The sequence below is a fragment of the Lytechinus pictus genome, unplaced genomic scaffold (assembly GCF_037042905.1).
Source record: "Lytechinus pictus isolate F3 Inbred unplaced genomic scaffold, Lp3.0 scaffold_26, whole genome shotgun sequence".
NCBI classification, from domain to species: domain Eukaryota; kingdom Metazoa; phylum Echinodermata; class Echinoidea; order Temnopleuroida; family Toxopneustidae; genus Lytechinus; species Lytechinus pictus.
This window is the reverse complement of record NW_026974146.1, coordinates 183,233-204,623: the sequence shown is the minus strand read 5'-3', so window position 1 is coordinate 204,623 and position 21,391 is coordinate 183,233. Positions and strand designations below refer to the sequence as shown.

General features: G+C 32.8%; 1 long non-coding RNA gene across 2 annotated transcripts; it reads right to left on the bottom strand.

Annotated features, from left to right (window-relative positions):
* Positions 1–13,351: 13,351 nt before the first annotated feature.
* Positions 13,352–19,037, bottom strand: LOC129283158 (uncharacterized). 2 transcript variants are annotated; one of them, XR_010296858.1, is made up of 4 exons: positions 18,802–19,037; positions 16,361–16,500; positions 15,655–15,799; positions 13,352–15,053 (listed from the first exon to the last, which is right to left on the bottom strand). It is a non-coding gene; the product is annotated as an uncharacterized LOC129283158 (long non-coding RNA). The 2 variants fall into 2 exon arrangements; XR_010296857.1 differs by having other exon boundaries at positions 13,526–15,056; positions 18,802–18,893.
* Positions 19,038–21,391: the final 2,354 nt, after the last annotated feature.

Below are 21,391 nucleotides of genomic sequence, written 5' to 3'. Positions count from 1 at the left end.
CTCTCATTCTACCTATCTATCTTTCTACCTATCTATCTTTCTATCTATATATCTATCTATCTATCTATCTATCTATCTATCTATCTATCTATCTATCTATCTAACTATCTATCTATCTATCTATCTATCTATCTATCTATCTATCTGTCTATCTATCTATCTATCTATCTATCTATCTAACCGTCTATCTATTTATATATCTCCCTTTCGTTCCATTATTCATTATAAGTAATTGACTTTTATGAATCAATTGAGATATAGATTATCAGGATTGACTGATTTTTAATCAAAATAAACATTTTGTTCGTTGGTACCTTACATTCTTTAATGCATTTTAATCTTTATTATTAATTTTCCAATATTCTCTTCCCTTTTCTTTTTTTCTCTTTAATTGTATCGATCTATCTATCTTATTTTCTCTATTCAGTTCTTTATTTCATGCTTCCTTTCTTGCTCGGGATGCACATACTACCCCATCTTTGATATGACAATGTCTAGATAAAATGCAACAGATTCTTGTCAACGTTAACATATTTTGTACTAGAATTTAGCAATAATAAGGCCTTCCTGTGTCTCAGTGATTAAATGATTTAGTTCAATTATAATTGAAATCCAATGATAAATCTCTAAGTCAATAAAAAACATATCACACTCTTCTCAATCATGAAAATAAGAAATAAATCACTCACCTGAAGTAAAGCCACCATGAAGAATAGTGGAATAGCGCCATCTCGCGTCTTGCTGACACCAGTAGTAGCATTGGGTTTTTTTTTTCATATCTTTCAAAGGTTTTTTCTTTTTATTATTTGTATCTATATCGTTCTGGTTCATTTCTTTTCTATACTCTAGCTTTCTTTTTTTTTTCATTATTTTTATTGCTTTTCCCCACTCTGTGTCTGTCTGTTTTCTATGTTACAATTTCTCTTATTCTACCTATCTATCTACCTATATCTATGTATATCTATCCGTCTATTTATTCATCTATCTCCCTTTCCTTCCCTTATTCATTATAAGTAATTGACTTTTATGAATCACTTGAGATATAGATTGTCAGTATTGACTGATTTTTAATCAAATTAAACATTTTGTTCGTTGGAATCTAATATTCTTTATATACACTTTTTATTTTTAATTATTAGTTTATTAACTGGAGATAGAACATTCACCGTTACATCCTCAATGGAATGGAACAAGCTCCCTCTCGCAATAAGACAATCCCGAACAATCAAGTCCTTTAAGAAGTTCCTTAAACTCTCTTGTTCTAGGCAATTGCCTTCATTATAATAATATATCATTCTGATTTTTGTTTGTATAAATATGTTAATTGAAATTGTGAGCGCTTTGGGCCATTTGGGAAAAGCGCATTATAAATATTGAGCATTATTATTATCATTGTTATTATTTTCTATTACTTTCTTCCCTTTTCCTTTTTATCTCTTTTTATCGATCTATCTATCTTCTTTTCTCTATTCAGATCTTTATTTCATGCTTCCTTTCTTGCTCGGGATGCACATATCACCTCATCTTTGAAATGACAATGACTAGATAAAATGCAACAGATTTATTTGTCAACGTGAACATATTTTTAATTGGAATTTTAAAAATATAAGGCCTTTAGGTGTCTGGGTGATTCAAAGATTTCGATCAATTTATAAGCCTAATCCAATTATAAAACTCAAATTCATCAAGAACATATAACACTCCTTTCAATCATGGAAATTAGAAAGAAATCACCATAAAGATATCATACTAATTAGTTAGAGCTTTATTTTCATAGGTCAGAGAATTTTGTATAATTACATACAAGTCATGTACAGGTTAGATTCACTTTAGTATTCTATAGGTCAGAGAACTTTCTATAAACAAGTTGGAATGTTTGATGGAATTCAGTTCATCTGCTCAGTGTTTGTAAATTTCACTTCTTTGTTTAGACATGGATGCTTCAATGATTCTCTGTGCAGTCATGTTCTCTGTTACAGACATTGATACACTGCCCTATCTATGAATCTAACGTACCTGTATACAAAATATACACTATTTGTTCTATGTTTCATGTAATGTGGATAGAGTGTATGTCCACCCATCAGAGGATTCAATATTTGCTTAAAAAGTTGGTCAATAATTATGTGAGATGATTTTGGAAAGGAAAGAGGAATAAAGTGGGTCTTGTGCTCTAGGGCAGTTCTACCCTAATCTTGAACTGAGAGACTTCTGTCTTAATTTGTTAAAGGGATGGTCCAGGCGCTAGAAATATTTATATCTCAATAAATAGAATAAAATTCACAAACCAAAATCACGAAATTTTGATCAAAATCGGGCAACAAATAAAAAAGTAATTGAATTTCAATTATTCCGGTGAAACGGGTCTAGGCAAACCTTTAATAGGTTGGCTGATGATGTCATATCCCCACTTGTTCTTTTGTATTTTATTTTATGAAATAAGATTTATTCAAAATTTTTCTACCAAGAACTCAAATAAATAAATTGACAACTGATTAAGTACATGAGTTATTTACTGCCGCAACTTATTGTATTATAATGGAGACACATATTACACAATCGTGTATGAAAAAAAGAAACATTTATGATTTCATGTAATAACAAAAGAAAAGGGGAATGTGACATTATCAGCCCACCTACTAAATATTCATGACGACGTGTATGCAACTGTTTTCACAAAATATTGATAAACCTTCAAATTCAATAACTTTATTTCTTATCCGATTTTGATTAAATTTTCAGCATTTTGCGTTGTGAATTTACCTTTCTTTATTTAGATATAAATATTTCCAGCCCGGACAATCGTTTTAAGATTATACTTGTGTAGTTGAACCCTTTAATTAGCGATCTAACTCCAGTATAGCCACCCTACACTCATAACGCAAACAAATCACTCACCTGAAGTAAAGCCACTCACCATGAAGAATAGTGGAATAGCGCCATCTCGCGTCTTGATGACACCAGTAGTAGCATTGTATTTTTTTCATATTCTCAAAGGTTTTTTTCTTTCTTATTTGTATCTAAATCGTTCTGGTTCATTTCTTTTCTATACTCTAGCTTTCTTTTTTTTTCATTATATTTTATTGCTTTACCCCACTCTGTGTCTGTCTGTTTTCTATGTTTTAATTTCTCTCATTCTACCTATCTTTCTATCTATCTATCTATCTATCTATCTATCTATATATCTATCTATCTATCTAACTATCTATCTATCTATCTATCTATCTATCTATCTATCTATCTATCTATCTATCTATCTATCTATCTATCTATCTAACCGTCTATCTATTTATGCATCTCCCTTTCGTTCCATTATTCATTATAGGTAATTGACTTTTATGAATCAATTGAGATATAGATTATCAGGATTGACTGATTTTTAATCAAAATAAACATTTTGTTCGTTGGTACCTTATATTCTTTAATGCATTTTAATCTTTATTATTAATTTTTCAATATTCTCTTCCCTTTTCTTTTTTTCTCTTTAATTGTATCGATCTATCTATCTTATTTTCTCTATTCAGTTCTTTATTTCATGCTTCCTTTCTTGCTCGGGATGCACATACTACCCCATCTTTGATATGACAATGTCTAGATAAAATGCAACAGATTCTTGTCAACGTTAACATATTTTGTACTAGAATTTAGCAATAATAAGGCCTTCCGGTGTCTGAGTAATTAAATGATTTAGTTCAATTATAATTGAAATCCAATGATAAATCTCTAAGTCAATAAAAACATATCACACTCTTCTCAATCATGAAAATAAGAAATAAATCACTCACCTGAAGTAAAGCCACCATAGTGGAATAGCGCCATCTCGCGTCTTGCTGACACCAGTAGTAGCGTTGGGTTTTTTTTTCATATCTTTCAAAGGTTTTTTCTTTTTATTATTTGTATCTATATCGTTCTGGTTCATTTCTTTTCTATACTCTAGCTTTCTTTTTTTTTCATTATTTTTATTGCTTTTCCCCACTCCGATGTGTCTGTCTGTTTTCTATGTTACAATTTCTCTTATTCTACCTATATCTATGTATATCTATCCGTCTATTTATTCATCTATCTCCCTTTCCTTCCCTTATTCATTATAAGTAATTGACTTTTATGAATCACTTGAGATATAGATTGTCAGTATTGACTGATTTTTAATCAAATTAAACATTTTGTTCGTTGGAATCTAATATTCTTTATATACACTTTTTATTTTTAATTATTAGTTTATTAACTGGAGATAGAACATTCACCGTTACATCCTCAATGGAATGGAACAAGCTCCCTCTCGCAATAAGACAATCCCGAACAATCAAATCCTTTAAGAAGTCCCTTAAACTCTCTTGTTCTAGGCAATTGCCTTCATTATAATAATATATCATTCTGATTTTAGTTTGTATAAATATGTTAATTGAAATTGTGAGCGCTTTGGGCCATTTGGGAAAAGCGTATTATAAATATTGAGCATTATTATTATCATTTTCTATTACTTTCTTCCCTTTTCCTTTTTATCTCTTTTTATCGATCTATCTATCTTCTTTTCTCTATTCAGATCTTTATTTCATCATGCTTCCTTTCTTGCTCGGGATGCACATATCACCTCATCTTTGAAATGACAATGACTAGATAAAATGCAACAGATTTATTTGTCAACGTGAAAATATTTTTAACTGGAATTTTAAAAATATAAGGCCTTTAGGTGTCTGGGTGATTCAAAGATTTCGATCAATTTATAAGCCTAATCCAATTATAAAACTCAAATTCATCAAGAACATATTACACTCCTCTCAATCATGGAAATTAGAAAGAAATTACCATAAAAAGATATCATACTAATTAGTTAGAGCCTTTTTTTCATAGGTCAGAGAATTTTGTAATACATACAAGTCATGTACAGGTTAGATTCACTTTAGTATTCTATAGGTCAGAGAACTTTCTATAAACAAGTTGGAGTGTTTGATGGAATTCAGTTCATCTGCTCAGTCTTTGTAAATTTCACTTCTTTGTTTAGACATGGATGCTTCAATGATTCTCTGTGCAGTCATGTTCTCTGTTACAGACATTGATACACTGCCCTATTTATGAATCTAACGTACCTGTATACAAAATATACACTATACACTCTTTGCTGATTGGTCATTAATTTGTTCTATGTTTCATGTAATGTGGATAGAGTGTATGTCCACCCATCAGAGGATACAATATTTGCTTAAAAAGTTGGTCAATAATTATGTGAGATGATTTTGGAAAGGAGAGAGGAATAAAGTGGGTCTTGTGCTCTTGGGCAGTTCTACCCTAATCTTGAACTGAGAGACTTCTGTCTTAATTTGTTAAAGGGATGGTCCAGGCGCTAGAAATATTATCTCAATAAATAGAATAAAATTCACAAAACAAAATCACGAAAATTTGATCAAAATCGGGCACCAAATAAAAAGTAATTGAATTCCAAAGATTTGAATTATTCCGGTGAAACGGTTCTAGGCAAACCTGTACTAGGTTGGCTGATGATGTCATATCCCCACTTGTTCTTTTGAATTTATTTTATGAAATAAGATTTATTCTAAATTTTTCTACCAAGAACTAAAATAAATAAATTGACAACTGATTAAGTACGTGAGTTATTTATTGTCGCAACTTATTTTACTATAATGGAGACACATATTAAACAATCGTGTATGAAAAAATGAAACATTTATGATTTCATGTAATAACAAAAGAAAAGGGGAATGTGACATTATCAGCCCACCTACTAAATATTCATGACGACGTGTATGTAACTGTTTTCACAAAATATTGATAAACCTTCAAATTCAATAACCTTATTTCTTATCCGATTTTGATGAAATTTTCAGCATTTTGCGTTATGAATTTACTTTTCTTTATTTAGATATAACTATTTCCAGCCCGGACAATCGTTTTAAGAATATATTTGTGTAGTTGAACCCTAAAATTAGCGATCTAACTTCAGTATAGCCACCCTACACTCATAACGCAAACAAATCACTCACCTGAAGTAAAGCCACGCACCATGAAGAATAGTGGATTAGCGCCATCTCGCGTCTTGCTGACACCCGTAGTATAATAGCATTGGTTTTTTTTTCGTATCTTTGAAAGGGTTTTCTTTCTTATTTGTTTTTACTTCGATCTTTCTTCATTCTGGTTCATTTGTTTTGTATACTCTAGCTTTCATTTTTTCCATATTTTTTTATTGCTCTTCCCCACTCTGTGTCTGTTTGTTTTTCTATTTTCAATTTCTCTCATTCTATCTATCTATCTATCTATACATATATATAACCGCCTATCTGTTTATCTATCTCCCTTTCCTTCCATTATTCATAATAGGTAATTGACTTTTATGAATCACTTGAGATATAGATTATCAGTATTGACTGATTTTTAATCAAAATAAACATTTTGTTCGTTGGTATCCAACATTTTTTAATGGATTTTAATTTTTTATTATTAGTTTAATTTTTTAATGGATTTTAATTTGTTATTATTAGTTTAATTTTTCATTAATTTATTCCATTTTCCTTTCTTCCTCTCTTTTTATCGATCTATCTTATTTTCTCTATACAGTTCTTTATTTCACGCTTCCTTTCTTGCTCGGGATGCACATACTACCCCATCTTTGATATGACAATGACTAGATAAAATGCAACAGATTCTTGTCAACGTTAAAATATTTTGTACTAGAATTTAGCAATAATAAGGCCTTCCGGTGTCTGAGTGATTAAATGATATAGTTCAATAATAATTGAAATCTAATGATAAATCTCGAAGTCAATAAGAACATATCACACTCTTCTCAATCATGAAAATAAGAAATAAATCACTCACCTGAAGTAAAGCCACCATGAAGAATAGTGGAATAGCGCCATCTCGCGTCTTGCTGACACCAGTGGTAGCATTGTTTTTTTTCTTCATATCTTTCAAAGGTTTTTTATTTATTATTTGTATCTAAATGGTTCTGGTTCATTTCTTTTGTATACTCTAGCTTTCTTTTTTTCATTATTTTTTATTGCTTTTCCCCACTCTGTGTCTGTCTGTTTTTTAGATTATCGGTATTGACTGATTTTTAATCAAAATAAACATTTTGTTCGTTGGTATCTAACATTCTTTAATGCATTTTACTTTTTGCTTATTAGTTTAATATTCTATTACTTTCTTCCATTTCCCTACTTCCTCTCTTTTTATCGATCTATCTTATTTTCTCTATTCAGTTCTTTATTTATTTTATACTTCCTTTCTTCCTCGGGATGCACATATCACCTCATCTTTGATATGACAATGACTAAATAATATGCAACAGATTTTTTGGTCAACGTGAAAATATTTTTAAATGGAATTTAGCAATGTAAGGCCTTTAGGTGTCTGGGTGATTCAAAGATTTAGATCAATTCATAAGCCTTATCTAATTATAAAACTCAAATTCATCAAGAACATATCACACTCCTCTCAATCATAGAAATTAGAAAGAAATTACCATAAAGATATCATACTAATTAGTTAGAGCCTTATTTTCATAGGTCAGAGAATTTTGTATAATTACATACAAGTCATGTACAGGTTAGATTCACTTTAGTATTCTATAGGTCAGAGAACTTTCTATAAACAAGTTGGAATGTTTGATGGAATTCAGTTCATCTGCTCAGTCTTTGTAAATTTCACTTCTTTGTTTAGACATGGATGCTTCAATGATTCTCTGTGCAGTCATGTTCTCTGTTACAGACATTGACACACTGCCCTATCTATGAATCTAACGTACCTGTATATACACTATACACTCTTTGCTATCTATCTTTACAGAAGCGGATCTAGAGGGGGGGGGGGGGGGGTTGGGGGGGTTGCAACCCCCCAAAAAAAAAATCCGGGGACCATTTTTTTAAATCTTACCTTTTTTTTTAAACTTGTAATTTTATTTTATTCTATTTCTATGTATTTATTTCATTTATTATTATTATTATTATTATTATCATTTCTTTTTTGGGGAGGGGGGGGGGGGTTGGGCGAACAAATGTCACAGAGTCCCTTGCCCCCCCCCCCCCCATCAGCTTTTTTGAGGACACGGGCCACCGCCGAAGTGACAAGCTAGGCCAGCGTTGCCGATTCTCATCCCCAAAATCCCCACATTAAAAAAAAAAAAAAAAAAATTGGGGGATTGTTGAAGTCTTTGGGGATGAAAAATAAATATTTGGGAATGAAAATAATATTGAGTTTTATGAAAAACGAATTTGGGGATTTTCTGTCAAAATTTGGCAACTTTGGGGATATTTTAAGTGTCGTTTGGGTAGGGATTTTGTGAAGATTTAACCTGGCAACGCACGCTGAGCTGGGCTGCTCATTTCCTGGATTACTTGTTCAAGTTGCTCACTTTTTTATCAGTCTGATCTGAGTGTACATGTAGTGACAAGCAATATGGAAGCAAACAGGGCAAAGAAGTTGCGGCAATCCAGTCTCGCATCTTTTTTTTCATGGGGGTTAATTTGGCAACGACCTCTATACCAAAAAGAGTGGTGTTTTAGATGCAAGAAAACGCCATTTTCACACACAGATTTTCAAAATTTTTCCCTACTGTGGGAGGGGGGACACCCCCCTCCCACACCCTCCCCCCCTCGCTCGCTTGGACTCGGTCGCTACGCTCCCTCGTATACCACCCCAACCCCCCCTTTATAAAAAGCTGGATCCGCCCCTGACTTTATACATGCATCTGTCGAACCGTTTTATCGATTTTGATGAATCCACTGATATATGGATTATCAGTTGTTTTATTCAGTAAATGATTTTTAATCAATTGATTTATTACTAATCCTTTATTCCTTTAATAATATCTTATTCACTTTGATTTTAATTATTGGTTCATAAATTTTCTATTACTTTCTTCCCTTTTCCTTTCTTTCTCTCTTTTTATCGATCTTTCTTATGTTCTTTTTTAATTCCTTTATTTCATGCTTCCTATCTTGCTTCTAAAGCACAAACTACCTCATCTTTGCTATGACATTGACTAGAGAAAATGAGATATCAATACATTTTTTACTAGAATTTAGTAATAAAAGGCCTTTTGGTGTCTGGGTGATCCGATGATTTAGTTCAATTATAATTATATTCAAAATTAACATGTTTATTAAGGAATCCATTTTTTAAAACATGTACAATAACATAGAAAGTAATAATTATAGTCTACCAAGATTTAAATTATATTTAAAAAGAAAATGAAGGCCATTCATATCTAAAAAGGCTGTTACTGGGCTGGGTGGTATGGGGGGGGGGGGGTAAATGTATCAACGTAAGATTAAGTAAATTTCCTAGACCTAAGTCATAATGTACAATGTTTAATCAAATTTCATTCAAAATATGTCGATGAGGCCTAATAGGTAATGTGATTCATGTATCCAGGATTTTTGAAAAGAGCATACAATTTTTGGATATTTTTTTTTTTTTTAACAAAAGTTTTTCACTAAAAAAATTTGGTAAATTCCTTTCAAATTTGCTGACAAGGAAATAGTCTACTTGAGAGCACCTTCATAAGGGGGGGGGGGGGTGCACAAGTTCCTTTCCCAATTAATACATTAGTGAATCATTAACAAAATTTGATATTGTCTACTTTCACTGTGGTTAGAATTCAATCTATTTTTTTAAATATAGTATACTTATATACTTATATTTATTTTTGCAAAACTAACCCATTTCAATTAGAAAAAAAATAAATGCAACTTAATATCCCTACATAATTATTCAAGCATTATGAAGACTTGCAATTATGGTAACTTGGCCCCAGCCTGTTGCAGCTACCATAAAAACCTTGATTTCTTGCTCAGCCCTGTTACCATGGTAATTGTCATAATGACAAAATTGCAATATTAATAAATTGTTTATGAAATGAGGTCCTTAATCCTCTGATTACCTTGATTAACATTTAACTATGCATGATTTTAATTTCAAAATACAATATTTCTGTCTTATATAAAACCCTAAGTATGTCACTAAAAGAAGACCTATTCTGATATTGAATAGGAGTTTAAACTGGAAAATAATATTCAGTTTCATGAAAACTACTAAGAAATAGTAGAAGCAAAAATATCAATAAAAGGTGATGCATTTGCCCGTTGGAGAATATTTCTTACTTGTATTATGAGTGAAATTTTGTACCTAAACTTGTGTACTTCAATTTCATAGCCCGGTGATGAACCTGAACTTGTACTCAGGGGTGAAATATAAAAAGCTCCCATACTTTTTGTACTGACAGAAGAAAACCAAAAAAGCTGAAAAAAAAATTGAAATCAAATAAAAATCTGAACACCCACACCCCTGCTTGTACTGCAGTCTTTTCTACAGATGTGTAGTTTAAGTAACATTCAATGCTTTATCAATATATTTATTCAAATTAACTCATATTTTAATGTGTTATTGCAATGAAGTAACTACTTTTATTAACTTGGCCTTAATATTTCTTCTTGGTACTTGTTGTGATACCAGTATACTTAAACAGCTTGAGAAGTGGGACACATGCATGTTAAAAAAAATTAAAAAGAACAAAATGAGCTGTTGATATAAAGAAGATTTAAACTCTGTTCAATACTCCTCAGTGATAAAACAAGTTTAGCACATACAGTCATGTTTGTCCTACATGTACATCCAGAAGAATTGATAGATCAATATAATTATGATTTACAGCATGTTTTGATAATGAAGAGTGCAAAATTGACAGGAAATATGATAATTTGGTGAATCTGAATTCAAACAAATATTAACTCACAATGGAGCTTTAATTTTACATAATATCACATCATGATATCTGACAATTGGCCACAGCCCCCTCCCCCCCAAAAAAGCAAAAGGGGGAATATTTATTTATTTACTCTTTTTTTTTTGGGGGGGGGGTGATGAGCTAAGATACAGCCTGTATATTATTAAAACAGGAAGCATATCTGCATGGTTCTCAAATTTGTACTTCTGACTGGGTAAGAACTGCTAAGAACTTGGTCCCATTGGATCTGAAATTAACATTTTACAGTTGAGAATTTTAGAGATGAATAAAATTACTCTCCTTAAAAAAATATTTCTAAAATTTCCAGCTGCCCATATCCTAGGCCTATGAATATTCAAACTAGAAAAAAAAATATCTGGACCCAAAACTTAATTCTCTCTCTATCATAAAGTTTCACAAAGAGGCATACCGTACCTGACTCTGTTTATTAAAGTAAATGATTTTAACCACATATTGCTGCAGCTGTATAGCTGAATCAGGACCTAGCTGGTCTACACATGGCCTGTATAACTAACGAATCAAATCACATCTGAATGAAGTATATTAAACATATTTTAAGAATACCAGTACCACCCTAGCCAAGGCCCAGGGCATCCTGTTCAAATAGAGACTTGATTTAGGTTTAACATTAGGCCAAGTCATTTCAGGCTAAATGAATTGTATTTCAACACTGATTATTCTGAAGTAAAAAGTTCATGAATAAAATAAACTGCTGAGAGTTATACTTCATATGAAGATGAAATAGCGGGGGCAGACTATGCCTAAACTTCAACTTTAAGGCTTGGTCCTAGTCCGTCCGAGCTATTTTCATACCCCAGGACTACATCGACAATCTCGCTAGCCGGCTAACACAGGCGATGTCAAAGGCCGGATCCCGCTGCCGCTCTGACCATATCCCTACATTGACCTAAATTTTAATAGGCCCAACAATAGACTAGGCCTAAAATCGAAAGTTTGTCGTTACTAATACTAGTAAAACAGGAGGTCAGAAACAAGTCCACATCTACCCCTGATGATTGACAATAAAACTGAAATACAGATTACACTACACTACAGGTGACCTACATGAGCATTCTGATGATATTTTTTTGAGAAACATAGATCATAGATTTTGCGTAATTTGACGTTATTCTCATGAAAAGAAAAACATTGACTTCCAAAGTCAACCTTTAAAATTGCATCGGCAGACATGTTGGCTATGTGCAGAACCTGTGGAAAATAAAAACGCGCAAAAAGAGTTCCCTCTCGATCTCTAACTACAGTACAGTGTTAAGGCCCGTTTACACCGCATCCGGCACGGCGACCGTGCACGGCATTCCGGCACGGCATACGGCACGCCGTGCTGTTTTCCAGTTTCCACTGCCCCACGGCACGGCAATAAAGCCGTGCACGGATCCCGTCCAGCAGGCAAAAACCGTCCAATGTACCCATGAAAACCCAAGGCAAAGAAGCCTGCTTCAGGCGTGGCAAGAAGTAATTTTTAAGGATTTTCGTGTATCTATGTCCTATGTATAAATTAATCTTGTCTTGAATTCCACCAAGAAGCATCAATCTGACTGACTGCTCATTGGACAGACACAAATATTCTTTGTTATTCACTCATATCTATACGGGAATTGATCGTTCTATTTAAATGTAATTGAATTTTGTCATGATTAATCTTTTTATTTTACACTTTGCTTTCCATACTTCACTTCCCATTTCTATGCCATTGTCACCTGTTCATCTCATTCCTTAGTTTATCTCATTCCTTACTCCTTAGTTTATATATCAGATTCTAATGCCATTACAACTCCACATGTTTCTGTGTCTTCTCATTTATATTCAGAACATTCTTCTTCATTCATGACCTCGTGCTCATTGGTTCACCTTTCACCCTTAGTTCTTCCACTTTTCTTTATTCTTCTATTCTCTCTGTTTCTATTAGTTAAATTGGTTATACGAAATTATTTCTGAACATATTTGAATACGGTATATTATTTGTTTAAAGGTCAAATCCACCCAAGAAAACTGTTAATTTGAATAAATAGAAAAAAAGTCAAACTAGCATGATTCATGCAGAATCGGATATAAGAAAGTTATGACATTTTAAAGTTTCGCTTATTTTCACAAAAGAGTGATATGCACACCTCAGTGATATGTAAATGAGACAGTTGATGTCCCTTACTATTTCTTTTTTTTTATTGTTTGAAAAATACAATATTTCATTTATTTGACAATAATGACCAACTTGACTAAACCAATGCTAATTCTACATGTTCAGGGAGGAATTAATTCTCTTGACAATGAGAAGAAAATTACATTTCATATTTCATATAAATAAAATACAAAATAAATAGTGAGCGAATGACGTTATCAGTCTCCTCATTTGCATACCGATCAGGATGTGTATATAACTGTTTTGTGAAAATTAAGCGAAACTTTAAAATGTCATAACTTTCTTATTTTACATCTGAATTTGATGATATTTTCAGTGTTATGCTTGTTGGATATTTCTCTTTTATTCAAATCAACTTTTTTGTTGGGGTGGACTTGTTTTTTAAAAGCAATGCCAAGTGAGGTCTGGCCCAATAAATAAGAGCAACACTGGACTTCATTTTGTCGACATCTTTATTTTGAGTTTAGTTCAGCTCCAAATATATTTTAGGTTCTTCAGCAATCTACATTATATTTGTTGTTGAAAAAAAAGTGATGCTCAATAATTTATTACAGAAAAAAATAATACGAGATATATAAACAACAAAAAATGCATGGGGCATCAAAAAATTTCTTGAAGATGAATGTATTCTTTTTATTTCACAATCAACTTTCTTTTGTCAGTATTCTTCATGTCCAGGGGCCCATTTCAAAAGTACTTTAACATTATGGAAACTACCATGGAAACCACAATTATAATTGGATGTTGCGCCATATTAAAGACAAAGTTATGATAGTTGTACCTCTCTATGAAACAGGCAACAGGAGTGTCATTGCCATTCTGTTTAGAGATGAAATTTTGTTTCTAACATTTTGTCATATTTCAAACAATCCTAGATCTCTGTTTCCAAAATAAAACATTAGTCCAGAAACGTTCCGTCCAGTACCCATCATTTTTATTTTCACAGTAACTGGTTTCATGTGTTGATATTTGATAGTGCATTACTAGTGATCATGTTAATACATGTATTTGCATGAACCAAATTTCTGTGATGTGCAAAATGCTCAACTTCTCTTATCTGTGAACAAATCCTGAATTTAAATTCAAGTATAATTTAAGAAATAAATATATTTTTAATAAATGGTGAACATGCTCAGACGATATTTTCCAGATCTACAAAAGAGGAAGATCATAATCCTTCACAATCGTAATTTCTGCAAATTGAGACTGACTTGCAACTGTAACAATGGGTGATGTACATTGGCGGTGGAAGCCAAAAAATAAAAAAAAGGTTATCAACTAAAAATTTAGGGGGGGGGGGGGACCTGTCCCCGCTTCCGCTGCCTATGGAGATGTCAAAGTGAAAAATTCAAGTGGAAATTAGAATAACATATTTAATGGTGTCGTTGTTTATAATACGATATCAGTCATTAAAGTTGTAGATTTCCTGCAAATGATTTATTTCATATGGATTTATCATAAGTAATTCAGATGTAATCATATATACACCGCTTTTAATTTGTTGGTGATGCTGCATGTCTGACATTGCATCTTTTATGTTACAATCGAAAGAGTATTGAGTGATGTCAGAGCATAGAGCTATTAGCTCCATGGTCAGAGGGAATAAGATATCAGCTCTCTTTTTAGCGGTGGAGCATAGCAAGTTAGAGCATTTTCCGTTAACTTTTTTTTTAAAATCTACGAAACATATTTGGATTCTTAAATTGTGAGATGTTTATAACATCAATAAGAATCGACTTGGAGTTAGATGACACAAAAACTTTAATTCCTATAGTAGTATGTTCAATGTTCAGATGACCGATATTTAACCTCATAGCAATGGAGCTGGCATTGAGGTAACTTTTACAGTGTGGGACAATGGGGGACAAGCTGGAGAAAAATTTATCTACAGTTATGTTGTCACCATGACTATCAGTGCTTTGAAAATACTGCAACATTGTGTCCTCGATTTGAAGTGAAGTTGGGACTTGAAGACTGGACTGATGTTGCGGACGTGCCTGAGGATGATGACGAGGAAGACTGACCCACGTTGTGGACAGATGTCACCCACCATTCTCCTGCTCAGTTTCTTCCTGCTTGGTACAGGCTTCTCCTGGTGTGTCCACATCAAACACAGGATCCAAGATTGAACTTGTTCTGCTGACAGAAAAATCATATGTTCAAATTTATTTCATATGTTTTCCTCATAATAATGAATACTAAAAAAATCGACTCTCATGTACCAAGTCGATACAGTTTGTCTGTTCTTTACTTCATTAATATTCGAAACATCTTTAGTTTTATTTTATTATATTATATTTTTTTAAGGGTAATTTTCTGAAGGCAAATGGCTCTCACTTCAAGGAAATGCAACACCCATTAACCTGTACTATTTTACACAGGTAGTCAAGTACAAATATGATAAATCATATTGAATGAAAATGTGGATGTATAATTACAGGAAACGGGTTAATGTAAACATGAGAGAATGAGCCAATCATCAATGTATAATTCAAAATGATTTGTATAGTTTGTATGAGAGCACTCATATCCACCCTGCAGAGTGCACAAAGTGCAAATTAATACCATAGCTGTTGCCCGACCGTTTCCTGTCAGAACCCAGAAACTAAACCTGGGTTAAGTGAAGCACAATATCAGAATTCATATTTATAAAATACATTTCTTTGCATGAATTCAAATTGATATACACATATTCTCTCTTCCCTGGGATAAGAAAACAAAATATTTAATATCTTACTCTCGATTATGTATGTGGGGAAGTAGGAATTCCATTGCCTCACTGTACTTGTATTTACGTGCTGCATTTGAGGGAGCTCCGTCACCACTCTTCCTCTCCATTTCTGTCGTTTTTTAGGAAGTTGTCCCTCAACTCGCTACGTCACCTTAAAATAATGAAAAAACAACACGAAATCTAATTCCTATAACCTCTGAAATTTTTCATTTCTGTTTATGACTCATTTCAAGCCCTACCCACCCCCCCCGAAATATTTCAATGTGAAATTGGACAACATGCTTTTGATAGTAAAGAATTTTGCCTCCATTTTTTTTGCTTGTAAAAGTGACGTGATATTTATATTACGTATTTGTGAGGAGGGGTTGGTATATATTTTTTGGTCCACATCACAAAGCAAGGTCTCTTTCTGCATTTACATACCCTTGCTCTTGTGTCTCATTTAATTTGTTATTTTTTTTAAACACCAGACTATTTTACACATGTGCAAACAATTTCAAAAATGGCCATAATGACCAAAACTTACCATTGGTATTCATTGAATTACAACAACCAGAAGTTAGCTACAGTTGTTAGATTGTGAACTTGATTTGCTTTCAAACATCCACATACAAATATAACTCTTTTACATTGTTCAATATTTTTCTTCAAATTGATAGTGAAAAAATCGTGAAGTTTAAAAAAAATTAATATGACGTAAAATTATACCTACCTGAGATTACAAGCTGACGCCCAATGTCATGTCATACATCATTTTTTTACTTCTGTATCCTTGAACAGCTCCAATCTCTTGTCATACAGGAATGGATTTTCCTACACTTCTAGGATAAGGGCTTCCTCCATGTTGGTTATCTGTCATGCAACACATTCCATATAAATTTTGTTAGCAAATAATAATAATAAAGGTTTAAAGAATTGCAAAAGCGATTAGTGAAAGGCCAGTGCCCAATCAGCAATTTCTTACATTTACATTGTAACTGGCAGGCTTGCTGATCAGGGTCCAATTTTTATAATGCACAAATAGAAATTATCCTAATTGAAATGATTTTGCTTAGTTGTAGAGAAAAGTGATCGTCTAGAAATTCCTTCAAGAGCTTGAAATAATAATTTTTTATCATTTGAAAAGTACATGTAAACATAGGGTCATGTTAAGAAAAAAAAAGATAGAGGCACAATTTTTTGCCTCCATGAGAGCCTATAAGCTAAGCCATATAATGTTTTTTTAGGGATGAAATGTTTGTTGAATAAAATGTCAGCAAATTATGTCTTCTCTGTATAGTAACCGTACCCAATCACTTCAGCCCCCCCCCCAAAAAAAAAAAAACCAAATAAGAAATAAACCAATGAAAAAAGAATGAAATTACACAAATAAAGCAATCAATTTTTGGAACAGAAATGTGCAGATTTAAAAGTTATGCCAGCACACAAAGGACATATTTCATATTGAAAAGGGGTCACTTTTGTTCTGGGGTGTTTCTATTTCGGGCAAACCAGTGCCAACCCAAACCCCTTCCCATCGCCCCACGATTGAGCTGCCCCTGGATAAAGGAAAGTGCGCTCATTTTAAAATCCTTTACATAATAACAGACTGACAATTTTTGACAAACTAGAAACAATAACTGTTTTTAATGCAAGTTCTCTCCAAAATTATAGTAGCCTAAATTTAGTGACTAGGCCTAGACTCTATATTTTAATGAAAACAATGTCTAACGTTAATTAGCTAAGCCTAAGTATGACGTCATATGGGGAGGATTTAGAGTCTAGGTTTTTACATTATTTATTCGTAGGCCTAGTCTTTTCCAGAGAGTTTGTGGGAAATAACTAAGTTAGCCTTACTCCTTAGCCTTCCACCATTTGTTTCGATCTAGAACAGATCGACCAGAGGGTCCCACAAAAATATGGTCAAACTGAGCAATCGGTCTAACTTCTTTCAGTTCAGGCTACCCAAGTTTCACCACTCCAGATCCCCTCTTATTAATTCCTTGCCACCCTCCTATCTGCCACTCTTGCTGCTGACAAAACGACTCAGTGCCTAGCTCTCATCTATTATAGACCCTACTACTAAAACTAAAGTACTACTACTCTAGGCTAGGCTAGTCTATATCTTAATATAAATAATTCATCCCGGAATTCATCATATTCGTTCAGAGGTCTAACTTACATGTACTAGTGTTACTAACGTTAGACCTATGTGTAGACTCTAGACTACTGAGGCCTAACGTTAGACCAACAACGTACAGGTCTAACTTTTGTTAACGTTAGTTATAGGTCTACCTAACGTTAGATCTAACTATAACTTAGTAACGTTAGGCCTAATGTTACTGTTAGTTAGACTCTACTAGGCTAAGTCTAAGTTAAAGATAAATGCCAGTTGTGGTAACGATTTCAAAATGAGTTCGTACAGTCTACAGAATCCAATGAAATGACCACCAAAGTGTCTGTTTGTATAAATAAAAAATATGTGCCAAAGGATTCCGGAAGAAATTGTGTAATTGCTGAGAAATTAGCAAATAAGCACGGGATTTGGGTCAAGCGTCGGGCCGACATTCAAAGCAATAATTTTTAATAGTACACTGTCCCACGTGCGCTTATCTGTGTTGGTGATCTTCAGTATGAACATTTTTCAGCGTAGATTTCAAGATTTCACAAAGTTCAGTTCATGTAACTGTACCAGATCTAGATCCTCGATTATATAGTGACAATTAAGCTCGGTTTTACACACTTTCTCGTGAAATCAGTGTTTCCTGCAACTACTTTCATTTATCTTTAAGTCTTTAAGTCCTAACTTTTTTTTATTTAGTACTAATAGGCCCTAGGCCTAATTACGTTTAGGCCAGTCTAATTGATTATCGAGTCTAACATTAGGTCTATAACGTTAGATCTAGATGTAACTTAGGCTAGGATAAACATCTAGCCTATCTAAATTAGATAGGAGCCTATATCTTGTTAGAATTAACTTAGAGTTAGACCGAGTCTAAGCCTAAACTAAGGGCCAAGGCTAAGCTAACTTACGTTAGATCTTCGTTAGATCATAACGTTAGGCCCTATCCCAGGCCGGCCTTATATTATTTGGCCTTATTTTCTTGTGCTCTACTTTCTGGGGCTCGGTTCTACAGTATGCGAAATGACACTTGTTCTTAATTAGTTGCTTACCAGACCAAGAATTGCAAGATCAAGTCCTCCTTCAGTCACCTCTCTTCAGCACTAATACACGTAGACCTACGTGTATGTGCGATTTTGCATTTAACACGTAAACTCCCATAGACTATCACCGCAGGCGATTTGTCGCTTGATCAGAAAATATGTGGGCAATGACGTAATTTATCTGGACTGTGATTGGCCAGAAGTGAAAAAACCGTGTGCCGTGCTCTGAAAATGGCTTGCTGATCGATCTGCAAATCCGGCAAATTACGCCGTGTTGTACAATACGGCACGGCACCGTTGAAGTGGAAACAGTTTCATAGGATTTAGTGGGGATCGATTTTTTTTGCCGTGCCGGATTGCCGTGGTGCCGTGCACGGTCGCCGTGCCGGATGCGGTGTAAACGGGCCTTAACACTGGTACACTCTAAGTTACAGGTTAAAGTCTAACGTTAGCTCTGAGGTCTTGAACTGAAGTTGAAGAATACGGCTAGCACGGCTTGTCAACATAAACAAATTTTTATTAAATGATTTAGTTAAACTATAATTACAATCCAAGGATAAAACTCGAAGCCATTAAGAACATATCACACTATTCTCAATCATGAAAATAAGAAATAGACTCTAAATCACTCACCTCAAGTAAAGCCACCATGAAGAATAGTGGAATAGCGCCATCTTGCGTCTTGCTGACACCAGTCTGTAGCATTGTTTTTTTTTTCCATAGAGATATACTAGTACATATCTCTATGGTTTTTTCCTTTCTTTCAATTTTTTTTTCTTATTAGTTTTTACTTCGTTATTTTTTTTTATTTTTACTGGTTTATTTATTTTGTATGCTCAAGCTAGCTTTCCAAATTTCTCTCATTCTATCTATCTATATATATGTATCTATCTATCTATCTATCTATCTACATGTATCTAATATCTATCTTTATTCTTTTCCTTTCATTAGTATTTAATTTCAATGAATCAATTTATAATTCTTTACTCGTTTATTTTTCATTTATTTATTTATTAATTTATTTCAATTTTTGATTATTGGTTTATATTCTATTAGTTTCCTCTCTTTCACTCTTTTTATTGATCTTTCTCTTTTTCCTCTATTCATATCTTTATTTCATGCTTCCTTTCTTGCTCTGGATGCACATACTACATCATCTTTAATATGACACTGACTAAATAAAATAAAACAGATTCATACTGATATTTTACTTTTTAATTATTTTTGTTTATTAATTTTTTTCTTACTTTCTTCCCTCTTTCCTTTCTTTCTTTCTCACTTTCTTTTTATCAATCTTTCTTTTCTTTTTTTTTCTCTATATTTATATCTTCATTTCTTTCTTCCTCTCTTACCCTTTAACTACTAAAATTTTGCAATATAAGGCATTTTGGTGTCTGGGTGATTCAATGACTTGGTTCTATTATAATCATAATCCAATGAAAAGAGTCAAAGTCATCAAGAACAGATCATGTCAATTAGAATTAATCCCTTACCTAAAGTAAAGCCACCAGTCAAATAAGCACCATCTCTCGTCTTGTTGACACCAGTCTGTAGCATTGTTTCTGTTTACTTAGTCTTCCATTTTGTTCTTTGTTTATTCCTTTTTTATTTTTTTTATACTTCTTTATCAATTTGGAAATTTCTTAGCATTTGTATGCCCTGTTTTTATTCATCACTCTTTTTTTCTTCCTTCCTTAATGCAATTCTTATCAATTAATTAATTGATTGATTGATAATTTATTCATTTATTAATTTATTGATTGATTTCCTTTATTAGTTTATATAAATATTTGTTTTCTATTTTCTTTCTTTTCTTTTCTTTCTTTTACTTTCCTTCCTTCCTTTCTTTCTTTCTTTCATTCATTCTTTCTTTTAATTTCCTTTTTTTTTTCTTTCTTTCTTTCTTTCTTTCTTTCCCCCTCTCACCATTCTCCCTCTTATTCTACATATTATAGTATTAAGGTTGTGAACTACAGAACACTTTATGAAAGCTAATAAGTAAACAAATATTTCCAGTTCCACATTAAGGCTTTCCCTTTCTAGTTGCCTCCTCATTCATTTATAAATCATGTACTTTATTCAACTGTTTCCCAGATTTTATCATTGTAATATCTGCAATTTTCCCATGTAATTTATGTAAACTTTGTATGTGCCTTGTATTTGTTTTTATGATGAATGGAATAAATGCTATCAAATCAATCAAATCAAGGAAAGGAATGTTTTTTCTCACAAGAAAAATATATACTTTCAATCAATCTATCATGTCCATTTTGAATATCCTATCTATGGGTAGATTTAGCATTTTACAAATATGCTATTACTTATCAGAGAATGTGGTTCCCCCTTATTCTAAACTTAGACAATATTTGCCTTACAATATGTAATCATAATGTATCATTCAAAGAGCAAATTAACAAACTATTAAAGAATTCATCCCCGCATACTCTCTAAAACAAAATAATTTATTTTGTGTCATTTCATCCCTTCCTGATCATAGAAGGATGACCAAATTATTTTATTTCATTTCACAATTACAAACCAATTTCTGCTTTTTGGAGCATATGTAAGAACTATTATAATGTATCGCAATTCCACGCCC